We start from the raw sequence: 17,423 nt of genomic DNA, 5'->3' as shown, positions 1-17,423 counted from the left end.
CCAACAACTCACAAGTCGCAAAATTGCAGCAAACACAAGGACATTACAATGAAGCAAATTAAACATGTACGAAAACATAGAATAAATGAAAAATGCATTGACGTTTAGGACAAAGGAAACACACAGCTCATGTGTACAGGCCAAAGGAAACACACAGCTCTTGTGTACAATCTGACAATGAAATGCATTAAAAAGACTTACCAGAAATGACACGAAGACAAATGAACATTGAAAGAAAATGATTCCAATTTTAAATGGCAACAAAATGCTCTTGGAGTGTTAAGCTCCTGCTCCATGTTGCTTTGTGAAATAACATCTGTATCGGAGACGTTCATGTGTGGACCCAATGTGAAGCTTCACGCTTCCGGTCTGTGACATCAGAGCAATTAACAACAAACCACAATCACGTGGAGAATGCGGGCATCGATCCCGCTACCTCTCGCATGCTAAGCGAGCGCTCTACCATTTGAGCTAATTCCCCTACCTCTGTCTTGTGAATGCTTTGGCTTGTTGGAAGCTGGCTGCTATGTGGTGGGAAAATGTTTCCCAGGGGGGCGGGGTGGCACGCTTTGAGTGGCTCGTTGGTCTAGGGGTATGATTCTCGCTTTGGCTGCGAGAGGTCCCGGGTTCAAATCCCGGACGAGCCCCTCTTTAGACTCGTCCCTCGGAGCTTTAACCCACAATGCCCCTGTGTATGGCAATATTGGCAGGAAAGGAATGGAATGTCAACGAGAAACCCGCAAAGGACGTCAGGGACTCTCAGCGACACCTCCGCCTTTGGTCTTGTCAGGTCGAAACCGTGTCCGAGGTCGTCTTTTGTTTGTTAACCCCTAGACGATCCCCCTACCCTTTAAGCTTTCTACCGGAGGGCTTGCTGTTTTAACAAGCGATGAGTTGATTTCAAACAACACAATTGACTCAACCTGAAAAATGACCCAGGCTATTTGTCCTACTCCCTCCTGGCCGGGAAAGGCACATCATCCTGGCCACTGGGTAGGTACCCTGAGGTGCCTGGAGCTATGATACTTAAATATACAACCAGGCTAGTGATGCATGGTGTCCAATTTAGTTACCGGATGATTTATCAGAATTTTCTCTTAAAATCTAAGATCAACACTTGGAAAATGCGATAAGGACATGGCTTCTAAGATGTTACTTGACGTTAAAACTACACTAAGTGTTGGGATGCCCCTTTTAATAAAGGTGTTTGGGCCGACACAGTTGCCACCCCAAACAGAGCACAGCTGCCTCACAGCAAGAAGGTCCCCTGTTCAAGCCCTGGCTGGGTCAGGAGGCCTCTCTGTTTGGGGTGTACATGTTCTCCTTCAGTCAGCATGGAATTACTCTGGGCACTGCGTTATTTGGTTTCCTTAAACAGTCCAAAAACAACAGACACGTTGATCTATACACACACACACACACAAACCGAGGGAAGGGCAATTTGACATCTCCAATTCACGTAACATGCATTTCTGACTTTGCCAAAAACCAGTTCTCGCCATGAATATAGCCATAGATTAAAAATAAATGAACATATTTATCTATTCCAGTTTCTCCAATCAAAACAAATATTAATGCTATACCTTACAGACCATGTCAAATAATTTTGTTTCCATCTATGTTGCAACAGTTTTGCAAAGGACTTTTTCTGTGCTGAAATGACTGTGACCCTGTGAACAAATCATTGATGGGTTTGGGTGATGAGTGTTTTGCTCAGACCCTGTAATCCATAACAAAGGTGTTCAGCTGGGTTCAGGTCCGAGATTTATGCAGACCAGTCGAGTTCTCTCACACCATTTCAAATATTAAGCAATAAGCATGTACTTATATCGATAAGTGCTTATTTTGACACCAGCCCAACACTAGGGCTCATTGTGGCTAAACAGAGGAGCAGGACCAAACAGGCCTAACCCAAGGAACTGCTTGAGGAAGCTGGTGACTGTGTTGTGGTCACATGTTTCCCAGTGGCACGGCAAAAAGACAGCACGGCTTGGCTCGTTGGTCTAGGGGTATGATTCTCGCTTTGGGTGCGAGAGGTCCCGGGTTCAAATCCCGGACGAGCCCTTGTTTAGCTTTGCTTCTTGATGCTGCTACACTGTGGAACATTCATGTCAGTCTTGGCAGAGACAGGAGCTGTTCCGTGGCCGGTTAGCTCAGTTGGTTAGAGCGTGGTGCTAATAACGCCAAGGTCGCGGGTTCGATCCCCGTACGGGCCAAGGTTTCTCTTTGCCTCCTTTTGCAAACTGCTATATTGCTGTGATTTGTGATGAAAATTCCTGTTGAGAGCATCTTTGTGGCCGAAATAGCTCAGTTGGGAGAGCGTTAGACTGAAGATCTAAAGGTCCCTGGTTCGATCCCGGGTTTCGGCATTGATGGCAGCCTTTTGAGAGTTTGTTTAACTGAAGCTCCCTATCCGAGTGTCCTTTTCTCCGTGACCCAGTGGGGAATCCAGCGATCCGAGTTCAAATCTCGGTGGGACCTGTAAGAGTTTTTGGGTATCCAAGGGAACAGCGTTTGTTACCCCAAAACAATCCCCCTGCCCTTTAAGCCTTTTTACCAGAGCACTCAGGCTCTAGACAAAAATGAGTTAGTTCAAGCAACATTGAGCACTTTTTCTGATCACCCTGGCGGTGGGCCAACAACTCACAAGTCGCAAAATTGCAGCAAACACAAGGACATTACAATGAAGCAAATTAAACATGTACGAAAACATAGAATAAATGAAAAATGCATTGACGTTTAGGACAAAGGAAACACACAGCTCATGTGTACAGGCCAAAGGAAACACACAGCTCTTGTGTACAATCTGACAATGAAATGCATTAAAAAGACTTACCAGAAATGACACGAAGACAAATGAACATTGAAAGAAAATGATTCCAATTTTAAATGGCAACAAAATGCTCTTGGAGTGTTAAGCTCCTGCTCCATGTTGCTTTGTGAAAAAACATCTGTATCGGAGACGTTCATGTGTGGACCCAATGTGAAGCTTCACGCTTCCGGTCTGTGACATCAGAGCAATTAACAACAAACCACAATCACGTGGAGAATGCGGGCATCGATCCCGCTACCTCTCGCATGCTAAGCGAGCGCTCTACCATTTGAGCTAATTCCCCTACCTCTGTCTTGTGAATGCTTTGGCTTGTTGGAAGCTGGCTGCTATGTGGTGGGAAAATGTTTCCCAGGGGGGCGGGGTGGCACGCTTTGAGTGGCTCGTTGGTCTAGGGGTATGATTCTCGCTTATGGTGCGAGAGGTCCCGGGTTCAAATCCCGGACGAGCCCCTCTTTAGACTCGTCCCTCGGAGCTTTAACCCACAACGCCCCTGTGTATGGCAATATTGGCAGGAAAGGAATGGAATGTCAACGAGAAACCCGCAAAGGACGTCAGGGACTCTCAGCGACACCTCCGCCTTTGGTCTTGTCAGGTCGAAACCGTGTCCGAGGTCGTCTTTTGTTTGTTAACCCCTAGACGATCCCCCTACCCTTTAAGCTTTCTACCGGAGGGCTTGCTGTTTTAACAAGCGATGAGTTGATTTCAAACAACACAATTGACTCAACCTGAAAAATGACCCAGGCTATTTGTCCTACTCCCTCCTGGCCGGGAAAGGCACATCATCCTGGCCACTGGGTAGGTACCCTGAGGTGCCTGGAGCTATGATACTTAAATATACAACCAGGCTAGTGATGCATGGTGTCCAATTTAGTTACCGGATGATTTATCAGAATTTTCTCTTAAAATCTAAGATCAACACTTGGAAAATGCGATAAGGACATGGCTTCTAAGATGTTACTTGACGTTAAAACTACACTAAGTGTTGGGATGCCCCTTTTAATAAAGGTGTTTGGGCCGACACAGTTGCCACCCCAAACAGAGCACAGCTGCCTCACAGCAAGAAGGTCCCCTGTTCAAGCCCTGGCTGGGTCAGGAGGCCTCTCTGTTTGGGGTGTACATGTTCTCCTTCAGTCAGCATGGAATTACTCTGGGCACTGCGTTATTTGGTTTCCTTAAACAGTCCAAAAACAACAGACACGTTGATCTATACACACACACACACACAAACCGAGGGAAGGGCAATTTGACATCTCCAATTCACGTAACCTGCATTTCTGACTTTGCCAAAAACCAGTTCTCGCCATGAATATAGCCATAGATTAAAAATAAATGAACATATTTATCTATTCCAGTTTCCCCAATCAAAACAAATATTAATGCTATACCTTACAGACCATGTCAAATAATTTTGTTTCCATCTATGTTGCAACAGTTTTGCAAAGGACTTTTTCTGTGCTGAAATGACTGTGACCCTGTGAACAAATCATTGATGGGTTTGGGTGATGAGTGTTTTGCTCAGACCCTGTAATCCATAACAAAGGTGTTCAGCTGGGTTCAGGTCCGAGATTTATGCAGACCAGTCGAGTTCTCTCACACCATTTCAAATATTAAGCAATAAGCATGTACTTATATCGATAAGTGCTTATTTTGACACCAGCCCAACACTAGGGCTCATTGTGGCTAAACAGAGGAGCAGGACCAAACAGGCCTAACCCAAGGAACTGCTTGAGGAAGCTGGTGACTGTGTTGTGGTCACATGTTTCCCAGTGGCACGGCAAAAAGACAGCACGGCTTGGCTCGTTGGTCTAGGGGTATGATTCTCGCTTTGGGTGCGAGAGGTCCCGGGTTCAAATCCCGGACGAGCCCTTGTTTAGCTTTGCTTCTTGATGCTGCTACACTGTGGAACATTCATGTCAGTCTTGGCAGAGACAGGAGCTGTTCCGTGGCCGGTTAGCTCAGTTGGTTAGAGCGTGGTGCTAATAACGCCAAGGTCGCGGGTTCGATCCCCGTACAGGCCAAGGTTTCTCTTTGCCTCCTTTTGCCGACTGCTATATTGCTGTGATTTGTGATGAAAATTCCTGCTGGGAGCATCTTTGTGGCCGAAATAGCTCAGTTGGGAGAGCGTTAGACTGAAGATCTAAAGGTCCCTGGTTCGATCCCGGGTTTCGGCATTGATGGCAGCCTTTTGAGAGTTTGTTTAACTGAAGCTCCCTATCCGAGTGTCCTTTTCTCCGTGACCCAGTGGGTCAGGCGCTAACGAAAGAGTGGTTCCATGGTGTAATGGTTAGCACTCTGGACTCTGAATCCAGCGATCCGAGTTCAAATCTCGGTGGGACCTGTAAGAGTTTTTGGGTATCCAAGGGAACAGCGTTTGTTACCCCAAAACAATCCCCCTGCCCTTTAAGCCTTTTTACCAGAGCACTCAGGCTCTAGACAAAAATGAGTTAGTTCAAGCAACATTGAGCACTTTTTCTGATCACCCTGGCGGTGGGCCAACAACTCACAAGTCGCAAAATTGCAGCAAACACAAGGACATTACAATGAAGCAAATTAAACATGTACGAAAACATAGAATAAATGAAAAATGCATTGACGTTTAGGACAAAGGAAACACACAGCTCATGTGTACAGGCCAAAGGAAACACACAGCTCTTGTGTACAATCTGACAATGAAATGCATTAAAAAGACTTACCAGAAATGACACGAAGACAAATGAACATTGAAAGAAAATGATTCCAATTTTAAATGGCAACAAAATGCTCTTGGAGTGTTAAGCTCCTGCTCCATGTTGCTTTGTGAAATAACATCTGTATCGGAGACGTTCATGTGTGGACCCAATGTGAAGCTTCACGCTTCCGGTCTGTGACATCAGAGCAATTAACAACAAACCACAATCACGTGGAGAATGCGGGCATCGATCCCGCTACCTCTCGCATGCTAAGCGAGCGCTCTACCATTTGAGCTAATTCCCCTACCTCTGTCTTGTGAATGCTTTGGCTTGTTGGAAGCTGGCTGCTATGTGGTGGGAAAATGTTTCCCAGGGGGGCGGGGTGGCACGCTTTGAGTGGCTCGTTGCTCTAGGGGTATGATTCTCGCTTAGGGTGCGAGAGGTCCCGGGTTCAAATCCCGGACGAGCCCCTCTTTAGACTCGTCCCTCGGAGCTTTAACCCACAACGCCCCTGTGTATGGCAATATTGGCAGGAAAGGAATGGAATGTCAACGAGAAACCCGCAAAGGACGTCAGGGACTCTCAGCGACACCTCCGCCTTTGGTCTTGTCAGGTCGAAACCGTGTCCGAGGTCGTCTTTTGTTTGTTAACCCCTAGACGATCCCCCTACCCTTTAAGCTTTCTACCGGAGGGCTTGCTGTTTTAACAAGCGATGAGTTGATTTCAAACAACACAATTGACTCAACCTGAAAAATGACCCAGGCTATTTGTCCTACTCCCTCCTGGCCGGGAAAGGCACATCATCCTGGCCACTGGGTAGGTACCCTGAGGTGCCTGGAGCTATGATACTTAAATATACAACCAGGCTAGTGATGCATGGTGTCCAATTTAGTTACCGGATGATTTATCAGAATTTTCTCTTAAAATCTAAGATCAACACTTGGAAAATGCGATAAGGACATGGCTTCTAAGATGTTACTTGACGTTAAAACTACACTAAGTGTTGGGATGCCCCTTTTAATAAAGGTGTTTGGGCCGACACAGTTGCCACCCCAAACAGAGCACAGCTGCCTCACAGCAAGAAGGTCCCCTGTTCAAGCCCTGGCTGGGTCAGGAGGCCTCTCTGTTTGGGGTGTACATGTTCTCCTTCAGTCAGCATGGAATTACTCTGGGCACTGCGTTATTTGGTTTCCTTAAACAGTCCAAAAACAACAGACACGTTGATCTATACACACACACACACACACACAAACCGAGGGAAGGGCAATTTGACATCTCCAATTCACGTAACCTGCATTTCTGACTTTGCCAAAAACCAGTTCTCGCCATGAATATAGCCATAGATTAAAAATAAATGAACATATTTATCTATTCCAGTTTCTCCAATCAAAACAAATATTAATGCTATACCTTACAGACCATGTCAAATAATTTTGTTTCCATCTATGTTGCAACAGTTTTGCAAAGGACTTTTTCTGTGCTGAAATGACTGTGACCCTGTGAACAAATCATTGATGGGTTTGGGTGATGAGTGTTTTGCTCAGACCCTGTAATCCATAACAAAGGTGTTCAGCTGGGTTCAGGTCCGAGATTTATGCAGACCAGTCGAGTTCTCTCACACCATTTCAAATATTAAGCAATAAGCATGTACTTATATCGATAAGTGCTTATTTTGACACCAGCCCAACACTAGGGCTCATTGTGGCTAAACAGAGGAGCAGGACCAAACAGGCCCAGCCCAAGGAACTGCTTGAGGAAGCTGGTGACTGTGTTGTGGTCACATGTTTCCCAGTGGCACGGCAAAAAGACAGCACGGCTTGGCTCGTTGGTCTAGGGGTATGATTCTCGCTTTGGGTGCGAGAGGTCCCGGGTTCAAATCCCGGACGAGCCCTTGTTTAGCTTTGCTTCTTGATGCTGCTACACTGTGGAACATTCATGTCAGTCTTGGCAGAGACAGGAGCTGTTCCGTGGCCGGTTAGCTCAGTTGGTTAGAGCGTGGTGCTAATAACGCCAAGGTCGCGGGTTCGATCCCCGTACGGGCCAAGGTTTCTCTTTGCCTCCTTTTGCCGACTGCTATATTGCTGTGATTTGTGATGAAAATTCCTGCTGCGAGCATCTTTGTGGCCGAAATAGCTCAGTTGGGAGAGCGTTAGACTGAAGATCTAAAGGTCCCTGGTTCGATCCCGGGTTTCGGCATTGATGGCAGCCTTTTGAGAGTTTGTTTAACTGAAGCTCCCTATCCGAGTGTCCTTTTCTCCGTTACCCAGTGGGTCAGGCGCTAACGAAAGAGTGGTTCCATGGTGTAATGGTTAGCACTCTGGACTCTGAATCCAGCGATCCGAGTTCAAATCTCGGTGGGACCTGTAAGAGTTTTTGGGTATCCAAGGGAACAGCGTTTGTTACCCCAAAACAATCCCCCTGCCCTTTAAGCCTTTTTACCAGAGCACTCAGGCTCTAGACAAAAATGAGTTAGTTCAAGCAACATTGAGCACTTTTTCTGATCACCCTGGCGGTGGGCCAACAACTCACAAGTCGCAAAATTGCAGCAAACACAAGGACATTACAATGAAGCAAATTAAACATGTACGAAAACATAGAATAAATGAAAAATGCATTGACGTTTAGGACAAAGGAAACACACAGCTCATGTGTACAGGCCAAAGGAAACACACAGCTCTTGTGTACAATCTGACAATGAAATGCATTAAAAAGACTTACCAGAAATGACACGAAGACAAATGAACATTGAAAGAAAATGATTCCAATTTTAAATGGCAACAAAATGCTCTTGGAGTGTTAAGCTCCTGCTCCATGTTGCTTTGTGAAATAACATCTGTATCGGAGACGTTCATGTGTGGACCCAATGTGAAGCTTCACGCTTCCGGTCTGTGACATCAGAGCAATTAACAACAAACCACAATCACATGGAGAATGCGGGCATCGATCCCGCTACCTCTCGCATGCTAAGCGAGCGCTCTACCATTTGAGCTAATTCCCCTACCACTGTCTTGTGAATGCTTTGGCTTGTTGGAAGCTGGCTGCTATGTGGTGGGAAAATGTTTCCCAGGGGGGCGGGGTGGCACGCTTTGAGTGGCTCGTTGGTCTAGGGGTATGATTCTCGCTTAGGGTGCGAGAGGTCCCGGGTTCAAATCCCGGACGAGCCCCTCTTTAGACTCGTCCCTCGGAGCTTTAACCCACAACGCCCCTGTGTATGGCAATATTGGCAGGAAAGGAATGGAATGTCAACGAGAAACCCGCAAAGGACGTCAGGGACTATCAGCGACACCTCCGCCTTTGGTCTTGTCAGTTCGAAACCTTGTCCGAGGTCGTCTTTTGTTTGTTAACCCCTAGACGATCCCCCTACCCTTTAAGCTTTCTACCGGAGGGCTTGCTGTTTTAACAAGCGATGAGTTGATTTCAAACAACACAATTGACTCAACCTGAAAAATGACCCAGGCTATTTGTCCTACTCCCTCCTGGCCGGGAAAGGCACATCATCCTGGCCACTGGGTAGGTACCCTGAGGTGCCTGGAGCTATGATACTTAAATATACAACCAGGCTAGTGATGCATGGTGTCCAATTTAGTTACCGGATGATTTATCAGAATTTTCTCTTAAAATCTAAGATCAACACTTGGAAAATGCGATAAGGACATGGCTTCTAAGATGTTACTTGACGTTAAAACTACACTAAGTGTTGGGATGCCCCTTTTAATAAAGGTGTTTGGGCCGACACAGTTGCCACCCCAAACAGAGCACAGCTGCCTCACAGCAAGAAGGTCCCCTGTTCAAGCCCTGGCTGGGTCAGGAGGCCTCTCTGTTTGGGGTGTACATGTTCTCCTTCAGTCAGCATGGAATTACTCTGGGCACTGCGTTATTTGGTTTCCTTAAACAGTCCAAAAACAACAGACACGTTGATCTATACACACACACACACACAAACCGAGGGAAGGGCAATTTGACATCTCCAATTCACGTAACCTGCATTTCTGACTTTGCCAAAAACCAGTTCTCGCCATGAATATAGCCATAGATTAAAAATAAATGAACATATTTATCTATTCCAGTTTCTCCAATCAAAACAAATATTAATGCTATACCTTACAGACCATGTCAAATAATTTTGTTTCCATCTATGTTGCAACAGTTTTGCAAAGGACTTTTCTGTGCTGAAATGACTGTGACCCTGTGAACAAATCATTGATGGGTTTGGGTGATGAGTGTTTTGCTCAGACCCTGTAATCCATAACAAAGGTGTTCAGCTGGGTTCAGGTCCGAGATTTATGCAGACCAGTCGAGTTCTCTCACACCATTTCAAATATTAAGCAATAAGCATGTACTTATATCGATAAGTGCTTATTTTGACACCAGCCCAACACTAGGGCTCATTGTGGCTAAACAGAGGAGCAGGACCAAACAGGCCCAGCCCAAGGAACTGCTTGAGGAAGCTGGTGACTGTGTTGTGGTCACATGTTTCCCAGTGGCACGGCAAAAAGACAGCACGGCTTGGCTCGTTGGTCTAGGGGTATGATTCTCGCTTTGGGTGCGAGAGGTCCCGGGTTCAAATCCCGGACGAGCCCTTGTTTAGCTTTGCTTCTTGATGCTGCTACACTGTGGAACATTCATGTCAGTCTTGGCAGAGACAGGAGCTGTTCCGTGGCCGGTTAGCTCAGTTGGTTAGAGCGTGGTGCTAATAACGCCAAGGTCGCGGGTTCGATCCCCGTACGGGCCAAGGTTTCTCTGTGCCTCCTTTTGCCGACTGCTATATTGCTGTGATTTGTGATGAAAATTCCTGCCGGGAGCATCTTTGTGGCCGAAATAGCTCAGTTGGGAGAGCGTTAGACTGAAGATCTAAAGGTCCCTGGTTCGATCCCGGGTTTCGGCATTGATGGCAGCCTTTTGAGAGTTTGTTTAACTGAAGCTCCCTATCCGACTGTCCTTTTCTCCGTGACCCAGTGGGTCAGGCGCTAACGAAAGAGTGGTTCCATGGTGTAATGGTTAGCACTCTGGACTCTGAATCCAGCGATCCGAGTTCAAATCTCGGTGGGACCTGTAAGAGTTTTTGGGTATCCAAGGGAACAGCGTTTGTTACCCCAAAACAATCCCCCTGCCCTTTAAGCCTTTTTACCAGAGCACTCAGGCTCTAGACAAAAATGAGTTAGTTCAAGCAACATTGAGCACTTTTTCTGATCACCCTGGCGGTGGGCCAACAACTCACAAGTCGCAAAATTGCAGCAAACACAAGGACATTACAATGAAGCAAATTAAACATGTACGAAAACATAGAATAAATGAAAAATGCATTGACGTTTAGGACAAAGGAAACACACAGCTCATGTGTACAGGCCAAAGGAAACACACAGCTCTTGTGTACAATCTGACAATGAAATGCATTAAAAAGACTTACCAGAAATGACACGAAGACAAATGAACATTGAAAGAAAATGATTCCAATTTTAAATGGCAACAAAATGCTCTTGGAGTGTTAAGCTCCTGCTCCATGTTGCTTTGTGAAATAACATCTGTATCGGAGACGTTCATGTGTGGACCCAACGTGAAGCTTCACGCTTCCGGTCTGTGACATCAGAGCAATTAACAACAAACCACAATCACGTGGAGAATGCGGGCATCGATCCCGCTACCTCTCGCATGCTAAGCGAGCGCTCTACCATTTGAGGTAATTCCCCTACCTCTGTCTTGTGAATGCTTTGGCTTGTTGGAAGCTGGCTGCTATGTGGTGGGAAAATGTTTGCCAGGGGGGCGGGGTGGCACGCTTTGAGTGGCTCGTTGGTCTAGGGGTATGATTCTCGCTTAGGGTGCGAGAGGTCCCGGGTTCAAATCCCGGACGAGCCCCTCTTTAGACTCGTCCCTCGGAGCTTTAACCCACAACGCCCCTGTGTATGGCAATATTGGCAGGAAAGGAATGGAATGTCAACGAGAAACCCGCAAAGGACGTCAGGGACTCTCAGCGACACCTCCGCCTTTGGTCTTGTCAGGTCGAAACCGTGTCCGAGGTCGTCTTTTGTTTGTTAACCCCTAGACGATCCCCCTACCCTTTAAGCTTTCTACCGGAGGGCTTGCTGTTTTAACAACCGATGAGTTGATTTCAAACAACACAATTGACTCAACCTGAAAAATGACCCAGGCTATTTGTCCTACTCCCTCCTGGCCGGGAAAGGCACATCATCCTGGCCACTGGGTAGGTACCCTGAGGTGCCTGGAGCTATGATACTTAAATATACAACCAGGCTAGTGATGCATGGTGTCCAATTTAGTTACCGGATGATTTATCAGAATTTTCTCTTAAAATCTAAGATCAACACTTGGAAAATGCGATAAGGACATGGCTTCTAAGATGTTACTTGACGTTAAAACTACACTAAGTGTTGGGATGCCCCTTTTAATAAAGGTGTTTGGGCCGACACAGTTGCCACCCCAAACAGAGCACAGCTGCCTCACAGCAAGAAGGTCCCCTGTTCAAGCCCTGGCTGGGTCAGGAGGCCTCTCTGTTTGGGGTGTACATGTTCTCCTTCAGTCAGCATGGAATTACTCTGGGCACTGCGTTATTTGGTTTCCTTAAACAGTCCAAAAACAACAGACACGTTGATCTATACACACACACACACACAAACCGAGGGAAGGGCAATTTGACATCTCCAATTCACGTAACCTGCATTTCTGACTTTGCCAAAAACCAGTTCTCGCCATGAATATAGCCATAGATTAAAAATAAATGAACATATTTATCTATTCCAGTTTCTCCAATCAAAACAAATATTAATGCTATACCTTACAGACCATGTCAAATAATTTTGTTTCCATCTATGTTGCAACAGTTTTGCAAAGGACTTTTTCTGTGCTGAAATGACTGTGACCCTGTGAACAAATCATTGATGGGTTTGGGTGATGAGTGTTTTGCTCAGACCCTGTAATCCATAACAAAGGTGTTCAGCTGGGTTCAGGTCCGAGATTTATGCAGACCAGTCGAGTTCTCTCACACCATTTCAAATATTAAGCAATAAGCATGTACTTATATCGATAAGTGCTTATTTTGACACCAGCCCAACACTAGGGCTCATTGTGGCTAAACAGAGGAGCAGGACCAAACAGGCCCAGCCCAAGGAACTGCTTGAGGAAGCTGGTGACTGTGTTGTGGTCACATGTTTCCCAGTGGCACGGCAAAAAGACAGCACGGCTTGGCTCGTTGGTCTAGGGGTATGATTCTCGCTTTGGGTGCGAGAGGTCCCGGGTTCAAATCCCGGACGAGCCCTTGTTTAGCTTTGCTTCTTGATGCTGCTACACTGTGGAACATTCATGTCAGTCTTGGCAGAGACAGGAGCTGTTCCGTGGCCGGTTAGCTCAGTTGGTTAGAGCGTGGTGCTAATAACGCCAAGGAAGCGGGTTCGATCCCCGTACGGGCCAAGGTTTCTCTTTGCCTCCTTTTGCCGACTGCTATATTGCTGTGATTTGTGATGAAAATTCCTGCTGGGAGCATCTTTGTGGCCGAAATAGCTCAGTTGGGAGAGCGTTAGACTGAAGATCTAAAGGTCCCTGGTTCGATCCCGGGTTTCGGCATTGATGGCAGCCTTTTGAGAGTTTGTTTAACTGAAGCTCCCTATCCGAGTGTCCTTTTCTCCGTGACCCAGTGGGTCAGGCGCTAACGAAAGAGTGGTTCCATGGTGTAATGGTTAGCACTCTGGACTCTGAATCCAGCGATCCGAGTTCAAATCTCGGTGGGACCTGTAAGAGTTTTTGGGTATCCAAGGGAACAGCGTTTGTTACCCCAAAACAATCCCCCTGCCCTTTAAGCCTTTTTACCAGAGCACTCAGGCTCTAGACAAAAATGAGTTAGTTCAAGCAACATTGAGCACTTTTTCTGATCACCCTGGCGGTGGGCCAACAACTCACAAGTCGCAAAATTGCAGCAAACACAAGGACATTACAATGAAGCAAATTAAACATGTACGAAAACATAGAATAAATGAAAAATGCATTGACGTTTAGGACAAAGGAAACACACAGCTCATGTGTACAGGCCAAAGGAAACACACAGCTCTTGTGTACAATCTGACAATGAAATGCATTAAAAAGACTTACCAGAAATGACACGAAGACAAATGAACATTGAAAGAAAATGATTCCAATTTTAAATGGCAACAAAATGCTCTTGGAGTGTTAAGCTCCTGCTCCATGTTGCTTTGTGAAATAACATCTGTATCGGAGACGTTCATGTGTGGACCCAATGTGAAGCTTCACGCTTCCGGTCTGTGACATCAGAGCAATTAACAACAAACCACAATCACGTGGAGAATGCGGGCATCGATCCCGCTACCTCTCGCATGCTAAGCGAGCGCTCTACCATTTGAGCTAATTCCCCTACCTCTGTCTTGTGAATGCTTTGGCTTGTTGGAAGCTGGCTGCTATGTGGTGGGAAAATGTTTCCCAGGGGGGCGGGGTGGCACGCTTTGAGTGGCTCGTTGGTCTAGGGGTATGATTCTCGCTTTGGCTGCGAGAGGTCCCGGGTTCAAATCCCGGACGAGCCCCTCTTTAGACTCGTCCCTCGGAGCTTTAACCCACAATGCCCCTGTGTATGGCAATATTGGCAGGAAAGGAATGGAATGTCAACGAGAAACCCGCAAAGGACGTCAGGGACTCTCAGCGACACCTCCGCCTTTGGTCTTGTCAGGTCGAAACCGTGTCCGAGGTCGTCTTTTGTTTGTTAACCCCTAGACGATCCCCCTACCCTTTAAGCTTTCTACCGGAGGGCTTGCTGTTTTAACAAGCGATGAGTTGATTTCAAACAACACAATTGACTCAACCTGAAAAATGACCCAGGCTATTTGTCCTACTCCCTCCTGGCCGGGAAAGGCACATCATCCTGGCCACTGGGTAGGTACCCTGAGGTGCCTGGAGCTATGATACTTAAATATACAACCAGGCTAGTGATGCATGGTGTCCAATTTAGTTACCGGATGATTTATCAGAATTTTCTCTTAAAATCTAAGATCAACACTTGGAAAATGCGATAAGGACATGGCTTCTAAGATGTTACTTGACGTTAAAACTACACTAAGTGTTGGGATGCCCCTTTTAATAAAGGTGTTTGGGCCGACACAGTTGCCACCCCAAACAGAGCACAGCTGCCTCACAGCAAGAAGGTCCCCTGTTCAAGCCCTGGCTGGGTCAGGAGGCCTCTCTGTTTGGGGTGTACATGTTCTCCTTCAGTCAGCATGGAATTACTCTGGGCACTGCGTTATTTGGTTTCCTTAAACAGTCCAAAAACAACAGACACGTTGATCTATACACACACACACACACAAACCGAGGGAAGGGCAATTTGACATCTCCAATTCACGTAACCTGCATTTCTGACTTTGCCAAAAACCAGTTCTCGCCATGAATATAGCCATAGATTAAAAATAAATGAACATATTTATCTATTCCAGTTTCTCCAATCAAAACAAATATTAATGCTATACCTTACAGACCATGTCAAATAATTTTGTTTCCATCTATGTTGCAACAGTTTTGCAAAGGACTTTTTCTGTGCTGAAATGACTGTGACCCTGTGAACAAATCATTGATGGGTTTGGGTGATGAGTGTTTTGCTCAGACCCTGTAATCCATAACAAAGGTGTTCAGCTGGGTTCAGGTCCGAGATTTATGCAGACCAGTCGAGTTCTCTCACACCATTTCAAATATTAAGCAATAAGCATGTACTTATATCGATAAGTGCTTATTTTGACACCAGCCCAACACTAGGGCTCATTGTGGCTAAACAGAGGAGCAGGACCAAACAGGCCTAACCCAAGGAACTGCTTGAGGAAGCTGGTGACTGTGTTGTGGTCACATGTTTCCCAGTGGCACGGCAAAAAGACAGCACGGCTTGGCTCGTTGGTCTAGGGGTATGATTCTCGCTTTGGGTGCGAGAGGTCCCGGGTTCAAATCCCGGACGAGCCCTTGTTTAGCTTTGCTTCTTGATGCTGCTACACTGTGGAACATTCATGTCAGTCTTGGCAGAGACAGGAGCTGTTCCGTGGCCGGTTAGCTCAGTTGGTTAGAGCGTGGTGCTAATAACGCCAAGGTCGCGGGTTCGATCCCCGTACGGGCCAAGGTTTCTCTTTGCCTCCTTTTGCAAACTGCTATATTGCTGTGATTTGTGATGAAAATTCCTGTTGAGAGCATCTTTGTGGCCGAAATAGCTCAGTTGGGAGAGCGTTAGACTGAAGATCTAAAGGTCCCTGGTTCGATCCCGGGTTTCGGCATTGATGGCAGCCTTTTGAGAGTTTGTTTAACTGAAGCTCCCTATCCGAGTGTCCTTTTCTCCGTGACCCAGTGGGGAATCCAGCGATCCGAGTTCAAATCTCGGTGGGACCTGTAAGAGTTTTTGGGTATCCAAGGGAACAGCGTTTGTTACCCCAAAACAATCCCCCTGCCCTTTAAGCCTTTTTACCAGAGCACTCAGGCTCTAGACAAAAATGAGTTAGTTCAAGCAACATTGAGCACTTTTTCTGATCACCCTGGCGGTGGGCCAACAACTCACAAGTCGCAAAATTGCAGCAAACACAAGGACATTACAATGAAGCAAATTAAACATGTACGAAAACATAGAATAAATGAAAAATGCATTGACGTTTAGGACAAAGGAAACACACAGCTCATGTGTACAGGCCAAAGGAAACACACAGCTCTTGTGTACAATCTGACAATGAAATGCATTAAAAAGACTTACCAGAAATGACACGAAGACAAATGAACATTGAAAGAAAATGATTCCAATTTTAAATGGCAACAAAATGCTCTTGGAGTGTTAAGCTCCTGCTCCATGTTGCTTTGTGAAAAAACATCTGTATCGGAGACGTTCATGTGTGGACCCAATGTGAAGCTTCACGCTTCCGGTCTGTGACATCAGAGCAATTAACAACAAACCACAATCACGTGGAGAATGCGGGCATCGATCCCGCTACCTCTCGCATGCTAAGCGAGCGCTCTACCATTTGAGCTAATTCCCCTACCTCTGTCTTGTGAATGCTTTGGCTTGTTGGAAGCTGGCTGCTATGTGGTGGGAAAATGTTTCCCAGGGGGGCGGGGTGGCACGCTTTGAGTGGCTCGTTGCTCTAGGGGTATGATTCTCGCTTAGGGTGCGAGAGGTCCCGGGTTCAAATCCCGGACGAGCCCCTCTTTAGACTCGTCCCTCGGAGCTTTAACCCACAACGCCCCTGTGTATGGCAATATTGGCAGGAAAGGAATGGAATGTCAACGAGAAACCCGCAAAGGACGTCAGGGACTCTCAGCGACACCTCCGCCTTTGGTCTTGTCAGGTCGAAACCGTGTCCGAGGTCGTCTTTTGTTTGTTAACCCCTAGACGATCCCCCTACCCTTTAAGCTTTCTACCGGAGGGCTTGCTGTTTTAACAAGCGATGAGTTGATTTCAAACAACACAATTGACTCAACCTGAAAAATGACCCAGGCTATTTGTCCTACTCCCTCCTGGCCGGGAAAGGCACATCATCCTGGCCACTGGGTAGGTACCCTGAGGTGCCTGGAGCTATGATACTTAAATATACAACCAGGCTAGTGATGCATGGTGTCCAATTTAGTTACCGGATGATTTATCAGAATTTTCTCTTAAAATCTAAGATCAACACTTGGAAAATGCGATAAGGACATGGCTTCTAAGATGTTACTTGACGTTAAAACTACACTAAGTGTTGGGATGCCCCTTTTAATAAAGGTGTTTGGGCCGACACAGTTGCCACCCCAAACAGAGCACAGCTGCCTCACAGCAAGAAGGTCCCCTGTTCAAGCCCTGGCTGGGTCAGGAGGCCTCTCTGTTTGGGGTGTACATGTTCTCCTTCAGTCAGCATGGAATTACTCTGGGCACTGCGTTATTTGGTTTCCTTAAACAGTCCAAAAACAAC

The 17,423-nt window shown here is 46.4% G+C and overlaps 1 protein-coding gene and 35 non-coding genes across 36 annotated transcripts in view; 30 read left to right on the top strand and 6 right to left on the bottom strand.

The window, feature by feature from the left end:
* The window catches only part of LOC129454677 (uncharacterized), a 161,903-nt gene that overhangs the window by 61,999 nt on the left and 82,481 nt on the right, over positions 1-17,423 (top strand). The window lies entirely within an intron of this gene.
* On the bottom strand, positions 409-481 carry trnaa-agc (transfer RNA alanine (anticodon AGC)). The gene has a single exon. It is a non-coding gene; the product is annotated as a tRNA-Ala (tRNA).
* Positions 576-647, top strand: trnap-ugg (transfer RNA proline (anticodon UGG)). Its single transcript has one exon. It is a non-coding gene; the product is annotated as a tRNA-Pro (tRNA).
* On the top strand, positions 1,993-2,064 carry trnap-ugg (transfer RNA proline (anticodon UGG)). Its single transcript has one exon. It is a non-coding gene; the product is annotated as a tRNA-Pro (tRNA).
* On the top strand, positions 2,143-2,216 carry trnai-aau (transfer RNA isoleucine (anticodon AAU)). The gene has a single exon. It is a non-coding gene; the product is annotated as a tRNA-Ile (tRNA).
* trnaf-gaa (transfer RNA phenylalanine (anticodon GAA)) lies at positions 2,297-2,369 on the top strand. Its single transcript has one exon. It is a non-coding gene; the product is annotated as a tRNA-Phe (tRNA).
* trnaa-agc (transfer RNA alanine (anticodon AGC)) lies at positions 3,044-3,116 on the bottom strand. Its single transcript has one exon. It is a non-coding gene; the product is annotated as a tRNA-Ala (tRNA).
* trnah-aug (transfer RNA histidin (anticodon AUG)) lies at positions 3,211-3,282 on the top strand. Its single transcript has one exon. It is a non-coding gene; the product is annotated as a tRNA-His (tRNA).
* On the top strand, positions 4,628-4,699 carry trnap-ugg (transfer RNA proline (anticodon UGG)). Its single transcript has one exon. It is a non-coding gene; the product is annotated as a tRNA-Pro (tRNA).
* trnai-aau (transfer RNA isoleucine (anticodon AAU)) lies at positions 4,778-4,851 on the top strand. The gene has a single exon. It is a non-coding gene; the product is annotated as a tRNA-Ile (tRNA).
* trnaf-gaa (transfer RNA phenylalanine (anticodon GAA)) lies at positions 4,932-5,004 on the top strand. Its single transcript has one exon. It is a non-coding gene; the product is annotated as a tRNA-Phe (tRNA).
* Positions 5,100-5,171, top strand: trnaq-cug (transfer RNA glutamine (anticodon CUG)). Its single transcript has one exon. It is a non-coding gene; the product is annotated as a tRNA-Gln (tRNA).
* On the bottom strand, positions 5,734-5,806 carry trnaa-agc (transfer RNA alanine (anticodon AGC)). Its single transcript has one exon. It is a non-coding gene; the product is annotated as a tRNA-Ala (tRNA).
* On the top strand, positions 5,901-5,972 carry trnap-agg (transfer RNA proline (anticodon AGG)). The gene has a single exon. It is a non-coding gene; the product is annotated as a tRNA-Pro (tRNA).
* On the top strand, positions 7,322-7,393 carry trnap-ugg (transfer RNA proline (anticodon UGG)). Its single transcript has one exon. It is a non-coding gene; the product is annotated as a tRNA-Pro (tRNA).
* trnai-aau (transfer RNA isoleucine (anticodon AAU)) lies at positions 7,472-7,545 on the top strand. Its single transcript has one exon. It is a non-coding gene; the product is annotated as a tRNA-Ile (tRNA).
* On the top strand, positions 7,626-7,698 carry trnaf-gaa (transfer RNA phenylalanine (anticodon GAA)). Its single transcript has one exon. It is a non-coding gene; the product is annotated as a tRNA-Phe (tRNA).
* trnaq-cug (transfer RNA glutamine (anticodon CUG)) lies at positions 7,794-7,865 on the top strand. Its single transcript has one exon. It is a non-coding gene; the product is annotated as a tRNA-Gln (tRNA).
* On the bottom strand, positions 8,428-8,500 carry trnaa-agc (transfer RNA alanine (anticodon AGC)). The gene has a single exon. It is a non-coding gene; the product is annotated as a tRNA-Ala (tRNA).
* On the top strand, positions 8,595-8,666 carry trnap-agg (transfer RNA proline (anticodon AGG)). Its single transcript has one exon. It is a non-coding gene; the product is annotated as a tRNA-Pro (tRNA).
* On the top strand, positions 10,011-10,082 carry trnap-ugg (transfer RNA proline (anticodon UGG)). Its single transcript has one exon. It is a non-coding gene; the product is annotated as a tRNA-Pro (tRNA).
* trnai-aau (transfer RNA isoleucine (anticodon AAU)) lies at positions 10,161-10,234 on the top strand. The gene has a single exon. It is a non-coding gene; the product is annotated as a tRNA-Ile (tRNA).
* trnaf-gaa (transfer RNA phenylalanine (anticodon GAA)) lies at positions 10,315-10,387 on the top strand. The gene has a single exon. It is a non-coding gene; the product is annotated as a tRNA-Phe (tRNA).
* On the top strand, positions 10,483-10,554 carry trnaq-cug (transfer RNA glutamine (anticodon CUG)). Its single transcript has one exon. It is a non-coding gene; the product is annotated as a tRNA-Gln (tRNA).
* Positions 11,284-11,355, top strand: trnap-agg (transfer RNA proline (anticodon AGG)). The gene has a single exon. It is a non-coding gene; the product is annotated as a tRNA-Pro (tRNA).
* Positions 12,701-12,772, top strand: trnap-ugg (transfer RNA proline (anticodon UGG)). Its single transcript has one exon. It is a non-coding gene; the product is annotated as a tRNA-Pro (tRNA).
* On the top strand, positions 12,851-12,924 carry trnai-aau (transfer RNA isoleucine (anticodon AAU)). Its single transcript has one exon. It is a non-coding gene; the product is annotated as a tRNA-Ile (tRNA).
* Positions 13,005-13,077, top strand: trnaf-gaa (transfer RNA phenylalanine (anticodon GAA)). The gene has a single exon. It is a non-coding gene; the product is annotated as a tRNA-Phe (tRNA).
* trnaq-cug (transfer RNA glutamine (anticodon CUG)) lies at positions 13,173-13,244 on the top strand. Its single transcript has one exon. It is a non-coding gene; the product is annotated as a tRNA-Gln (tRNA).
* trnaa-agc (transfer RNA alanine (anticodon AGC)) lies at positions 13,807-13,879 on the bottom strand. Its single transcript has one exon. It is a non-coding gene; the product is annotated as a tRNA-Ala (tRNA).
* Positions 13,974-14,045, top strand: trnap-ugg (transfer RNA proline (anticodon UGG)). Its single transcript has one exon. It is a non-coding gene; the product is annotated as a tRNA-Pro (tRNA).
* Positions 15,391-15,462, top strand: trnap-ugg (transfer RNA proline (anticodon UGG)). Its single transcript has one exon. It is a non-coding gene; the product is annotated as a tRNA-Pro (tRNA).
* On the top strand, positions 15,541-15,614 carry trnai-aau (transfer RNA isoleucine (anticodon AAU)). Its single transcript has one exon. It is a non-coding gene; the product is annotated as a tRNA-Ile (tRNA).
* On the top strand, positions 15,695-15,767 carry trnaf-gaa (transfer RNA phenylalanine (anticodon GAA)). The gene has a single exon. It is a non-coding gene; the product is annotated as a tRNA-Phe (tRNA).
* Positions 16,442-16,514, bottom strand: trnaa-agc (transfer RNA alanine (anticodon AGC)). Its single transcript has one exon. It is a non-coding gene; the product is annotated as a tRNA-Ala (tRNA).
* trnap-agg (transfer RNA proline (anticodon AGG)) lies at positions 16,609-16,680 on the top strand. The gene has a single exon. It is a non-coding gene; the product is annotated as a tRNA-Pro (tRNA).

Source organism: Misgurnus anguillicaudatus, chromosome 20 (genome assembly GCF_027580225.2).
Source record: "Misgurnus anguillicaudatus chromosome 20, ASM2758022v2, whole genome shotgun sequence".
In the NCBI taxonomy this organism is placed as follows: domain Eukaryota; kingdom Metazoa; phylum Chordata; class Actinopteri; order Cypriniformes; family Cobitidae; genus Misgurnus; species Misgurnus anguillicaudatus.
Note: the sequence above shows the minus strand (reverse complement) of the source record. Positions and strands in the feature narration are given on the sequence as shown.